The sequence below is a fragment of the Bison bison genome, unplaced genomic scaffold, assembly GCF_000754665.1.
Source record: "Bison bison bison isolate TAMUID 2011002044 unplaced genomic scaffold, Bison_UMD1.0 scf7180017864140, whole genome shotgun sequence".
Taxonomy (NCBI): Eukaryota; Metazoa; Chordata; class Mammalia; order Artiodactyla; family Bovidae; genus Bison; species Bison bison.
In genome coordinates, this window is record NW_011494712.1 from 96,619 (window position 1) to 102,206 (window position 5,588).

The window sequence follows — 5,588 nt, forward strand, 5'->3', positions numbered from 1 at the left end:
TTTACTCTCAGATACTGGTCAACTTTCTGGAACTGCTTTTGATCTCAGCTAAAAGAATCATTTCAAAGAGAAATTTTTAGCAACAGGAAAAAATGCATCAAATATCTAAATATCAAAGGATCTCAAAATGTTGCTTTAGTGCTTCCATCATCCAAAATTGTGTTAAAAAACATTCAGACATGCATGTTATATAATACTTTATATACAATCAACCTATTTTTTATAAACAATTACCGACTTCTCGGATTTGGTTAAAAGGTGAGCAATGTCTGTCACAAGCATAGGAATGAGACAACACATTGATGACTCACTGGGCCCTGAGGCCCAGATTCTGGCATTTTGTAGTCCTAAATTCAAGTCATGTAGCTTCTGAATCCAAAGTATACATATTTTTTTTAAAAAAGATTTATTAAGTAGATTGATAAAGGGTATTGTACATCTTGGGCATCAGAGGGAAAAAAATTTATTCTATGTATAGTCAGAGTTATTCAATACAATTTATAAATTGAAGAACTGCTCTTTGGAAAAACAGATAAAATCTTAATTTCTTATTTGTGGTTAATGATACATTTTCAACTTTAAATGAGATAAAGGTAAAAGGAACAGAAATGTCTTAAGATGAAACAATGATGATTTCAATCACATAAGTTGGCTGATTGATGTACTGAATTTTAAAGGGATAAAGAATTACAGCCAATTGAACCTACTTCAGGGAAAGAGACAGATATTTGCACATGACTTTGCATGGTCAGTCTTAAGAATGTTTTGTATTTTGGTCCAAATATCAAACCAATATGAAGACAGAGGTAGAAAATAACGATATGACGTAGCACTAGGTCAGAAACTGAAAAGCACACAGGGTTCTTGATATTTATAAACTCAATATGAGATAACAAGATGATGTATTTTCCTCTCTCTTTATCCCCAAAATAAGATCAGTTCAAACACAGGCAAGTATAATAGCTTTACAGTTTTGAGAATGACATAAACGTTAATTTCTCTCACTTCTTTACTCAGACCAAACCTTGAACCCTGGATTCGGTTCTGATTCTCTTATCTTGGTGACAATCACCAAAATAGAGTTCAGAATAGAATACTCAAAATGATGTGAATAGTATGTAGTCTGAGCAATGGCTGAAATAACTAGGAGAAAGGGAAAGAAAAGATGTCACCTGACCATATCTGTCCAAAAAGGATATTGGAGTTAAGCTAGAGAAAGGAACTTTGAGTAATTTGATAGATATAAGAAAGAAGCAGAATTTGCCTTAATGTAAGAATTTTAAAATGATTAGAATCATTCAGCAATGTGTGAGTGTGTGTTAGTTACTCAGTTGTGTCCGACTCTTTGTGACCCCCATGGACTGTAGAGTAGGTTATCTTCAACAATGGATCTTAATAGCTGGAAAATGTTAGGTTATGGTCTGGATGAGCAGTTCTGCATATGTTGCAGGACAGTGTCCCTCAAATTTAATGTGTCCAAAAATCACTCGGGGATCCTGTTAAAATACAGATCTTGATTCCATTAGTAAAGAGGAAAGGGATTGTTTTGCATTTCTAAAGAATCCCACTTGGTACTAATATGCTTATTTATGGACCACACTTAGAATATAATAAAGAACGATCTGCATAGAATCCTTTGCAGATTTCTTTTAACATGCAGACTACTAGATCCTGAAGGTATCTGTGAACAGACAACCATCCCAAGTGAAGTTTTCTCCCTCATCCTACTCTGGCAGAAAGAAGTAAAATTTTGCAGAGTATTCAAGAAAAGCAAGTAAGACTACATTGCCAAATGGGAGGAAATCCGCATTCTGGTATGTGTTATCAAACATACTACATAATTTTTACCTTCTATATTGAAGTTTCTGGGAAAAACACTGCTTATATACTATTTTCTCCTGGAGGAGGAAATGGTAACCCACTTCAGTATTCTTGCCTGGAGAACCCCATGAACAGAGGAGCCTGGTAGGCTAGTCTATGGGATCAAAGAGTTGGACACATCTGAACAACTGAGCATATACTATTTCCCGGTGCCTTTTAGTAAATCTTTGCATTTTGTATTATTGCTCCTTGCTTTCCTTAATGTTGTTGGAAGTGAAACTCTTCACTAAGCTATTTGCATCAAGGTCATACTTAACTGTATATGGATTTCAACAAATTGCATGTGGCAGGTGAAAATTTGAAATATTACTCAACATCCAAAGGCTTTTCTTGTGATTTTATTCCTTTGTCATTCCAGTTATAATGGAGGACAATTAAAACTTTAGATAGCTGGCTATAAAGCTGAAGGATGGTGCCTGAATCATCTAAATCTTTTGGATGAGAATGCCTGAGCATTATCTTTTTTTTTTTTAAATACATGGGATATTCTAAACATTATTTAGTTTTGGCCATAATTGAAGTTTTCTTTGAAAATGACATGTAGTACTTGATATTTAAGAAAGTTTCATTCATGGAACTTAGTGTTTGCTTTTTGGCTACATGTTTGATGTCATTCTTAGTTCATAAAGAAAAGATCTAAAAATTATTTTCAAATCCTATAATAGAACAGGCAAAACAATCAGCAACTTCCTATCTCATTCTAAAACTTTAAATTATAGTAAAAAAAAAAATTCATTTCTTTAGTTCTATTTTCAACACATATTTCACTGTTGTTAACATCCATGCCAAGAAATCTAGTCATTTTTAACAAACTGCTTTGTACCAGTAAGTTCCAAAAAGACAACAGGGGAAGAATAAGAAAAATTAGAAGTATTCTAATTTTTTACCAGTCTCTAGGATATCTATTAATTAAGGAAAAGCTACAATAGAAGACAGATTATTTGGTTTGTTCCAGACTGCATGGCAAATCATTCTCATTTTAATTTGGAGTAAGGAGATATATTACAAGCTTTGTGCCCTGAAGTAGAAACTAGTCTCTACTTTGTCAGGTCAAAAAAAGGATATTTGATTCAGAAGAATTTAGTATGAAAGACTTGATTCACCCTATTAGGGGAAAATGAAACCACATATCCTTTGAGTTCAGATGTCAATCAATGAAAAAACAATTCTTATAAATAAATGGTATCTTGTTATTTCATCTATCGTCCTGTCTGCTTTACAATGAGACTGTCACAAAAACATTCTGGAAGAGCAATCTTGGTAGAGTTACAGGTCTCAGAAGTGCATGATTATCTGTCAAAAATCAGCTCTGTAGAATTTTAGTTTTATGAAAGATGGGAAAATAGATTTCTTCAAAACTCAATGGGGAAAATATAGTTTTGATACTTTAGGTCATAGGGAAATACATAAAACTATCCATATATGTGTTATATAAATGTGACATTTGTGTATATGTTACACATATATTTGCTACATATTTTTGCAACTTATATATTATATAAATACTCATGTATGCATTACAGTTAAGAACATGGTTAGTGTTAAAGTTCAGGTTTCTTATTTACCAAGTTATATTTAAGTTCTCTTACAGCTTTGCAATCTAAGATTCTCATACTCTAACTGGAAGAAACCTTGTGAAATTCACCGAGCTGGTGGAAATCACCCGATCCCTCAGTGAGCCTCTGAAAGCAGGATGAAATGCATAGTTTTCTCCAGCAATGGCCTTTTGTTGTGTGATCTTCCACAAGAAATAAGAAGAAATCTGTCTTCCATAGATAGATAAGAAGGTCAAAGATTTGATGTTTCTAATACAGTGGTATTGGAAAAATTCCAAAGTTTAGGGTTGATTGGCATACATTCAAAACAGATAAATAGATAACAGATGATGATAGATGAGTAGTCAACACAACTTGGTATTCCTTATAGACATGCTATGGACAAGTTATATGGGGAATTAGAATGTATTATATAACTAGAATATATATTTTTTAAATTTTTATATACATATAAAAGAATAAATGATTTCCAGAGTCAATGAAAACAAAGAATTTTTACATTGCCTTAGACATAATATGAATATTGGAAAACAATTTAAATACTAATGACATTATCATTGATGATAAGTTTTAGTTTTTTATATCTTGTGTCCATGAATTGCTTGTTCCTTAGAGTGTAATTTCTAGAAGCTATGCCCTAGTTTATATTTTTGTAGGACTTTTTGTCAGCCAAAGAAACATATTCTTGGAAATACAATGCTTACAGTCTTCAGGAGTTGTAGCAGCAATATTAATATTGATGCTAATTCTTCTGACGCTTATTTTCCTTGTTAATACACCAAAACCTAATGGCATATTAGTATGTGATAAGAAAACAAGGAAAAATAAATCACCTTGCTGAACCAATACCTCATAGGCATTAGGATACTACTAATATATTTCTCAAAGACTTATGTACCAACATAATTTAGATACATAATCATAGTTGGAACTATTGAAAAAGAAATGACAGGCATTGCAGAGTATGAAAATATTATTTGTTCAACTTGTAAAATGTCATAATCTCTGGGAAAAAAAGAGATATGCTTATTCACACAATTCTCTTATAGTAGAATTATTTTGCAAAAGCATATTTACACACTCCTGGAGAAGGAAATGGCAATCCACTTCATGGAGAATCCCATGGGCAAAGGGCCCTTGTAGGCTATAGTCCATGGGGGTTGCAAAGAGTCTGACATTACTGAGCAACTAAACAACATATATACACACATACACATGCATAGCCTAAGAAATTCTTATTTATGAAAGAAACAAGAAATTCCTACTTATCTATTTAAAATGTATAACCACAGGACTGGAAAAGGTCAGTTTTCTTTCCAATCCCAAAGAAAGGCAATGCCAAAGAATGTTCAAACTACCACACAAATGCACTCATTTCATGTCCTAACTAGGTAATGCTCAAAATCCTTCAAGCCAGGCTTCAACAGCAAATGAACCCAGAACTTTCAGATATACAAGCTTGATTTAGAAAAGGCAGAATAACCAGAGATCAAATTGCCAACACTCCTTGGATCATGAAGAAATCAAGAGAGTTCTAGAAAACATCTACTTCTGCTTCATTGACTATGCTAAAGGCTTTGACTGTGTGGATCACAACAAACTGTGGAAAATTCTTAATGAAATGAGAACACCAGCCCACCTTATATGTCTCCTGAGAAACTTGTATGCAGGTCCAGAAGCAACTGTACATGGAATAATGGACTGGTTCAAAATTGGGAAAGGAGTATGTCAAGGTTATATATTGTCACCCTGTTTATGTAACTTCTATGCAGGGTACATTATGCTGGGCTGGGTAAATCACAAGCTGGAATCAAGATTGCCAGGAGAAATATCAATAACCTCAGATTTACAGATGATACCACTCTAATGGCAGAAAGCAAAGAGGAACTAAAGAGCCTCTTGATGAAAGTGAAAGAGGAGAGTGAAAAAGCTGGCTTAAAATTTAACATTCAAAAATCTAAGATCATGGCATCCAGTCCCTTCACTTCATGGCAAATAAATGGGGAAAAGAGGGAATAGTGATAGATTTGATTTTCTTAAAAACCAGAGATATCACTTTGCCAACTAATGTTTGCATAGTCTAGCTATGGTTTTTCCAGTAGTCATGTATGGATGTGAGAGTTGGACAATCACGAAGGCTGAGCACTGAAG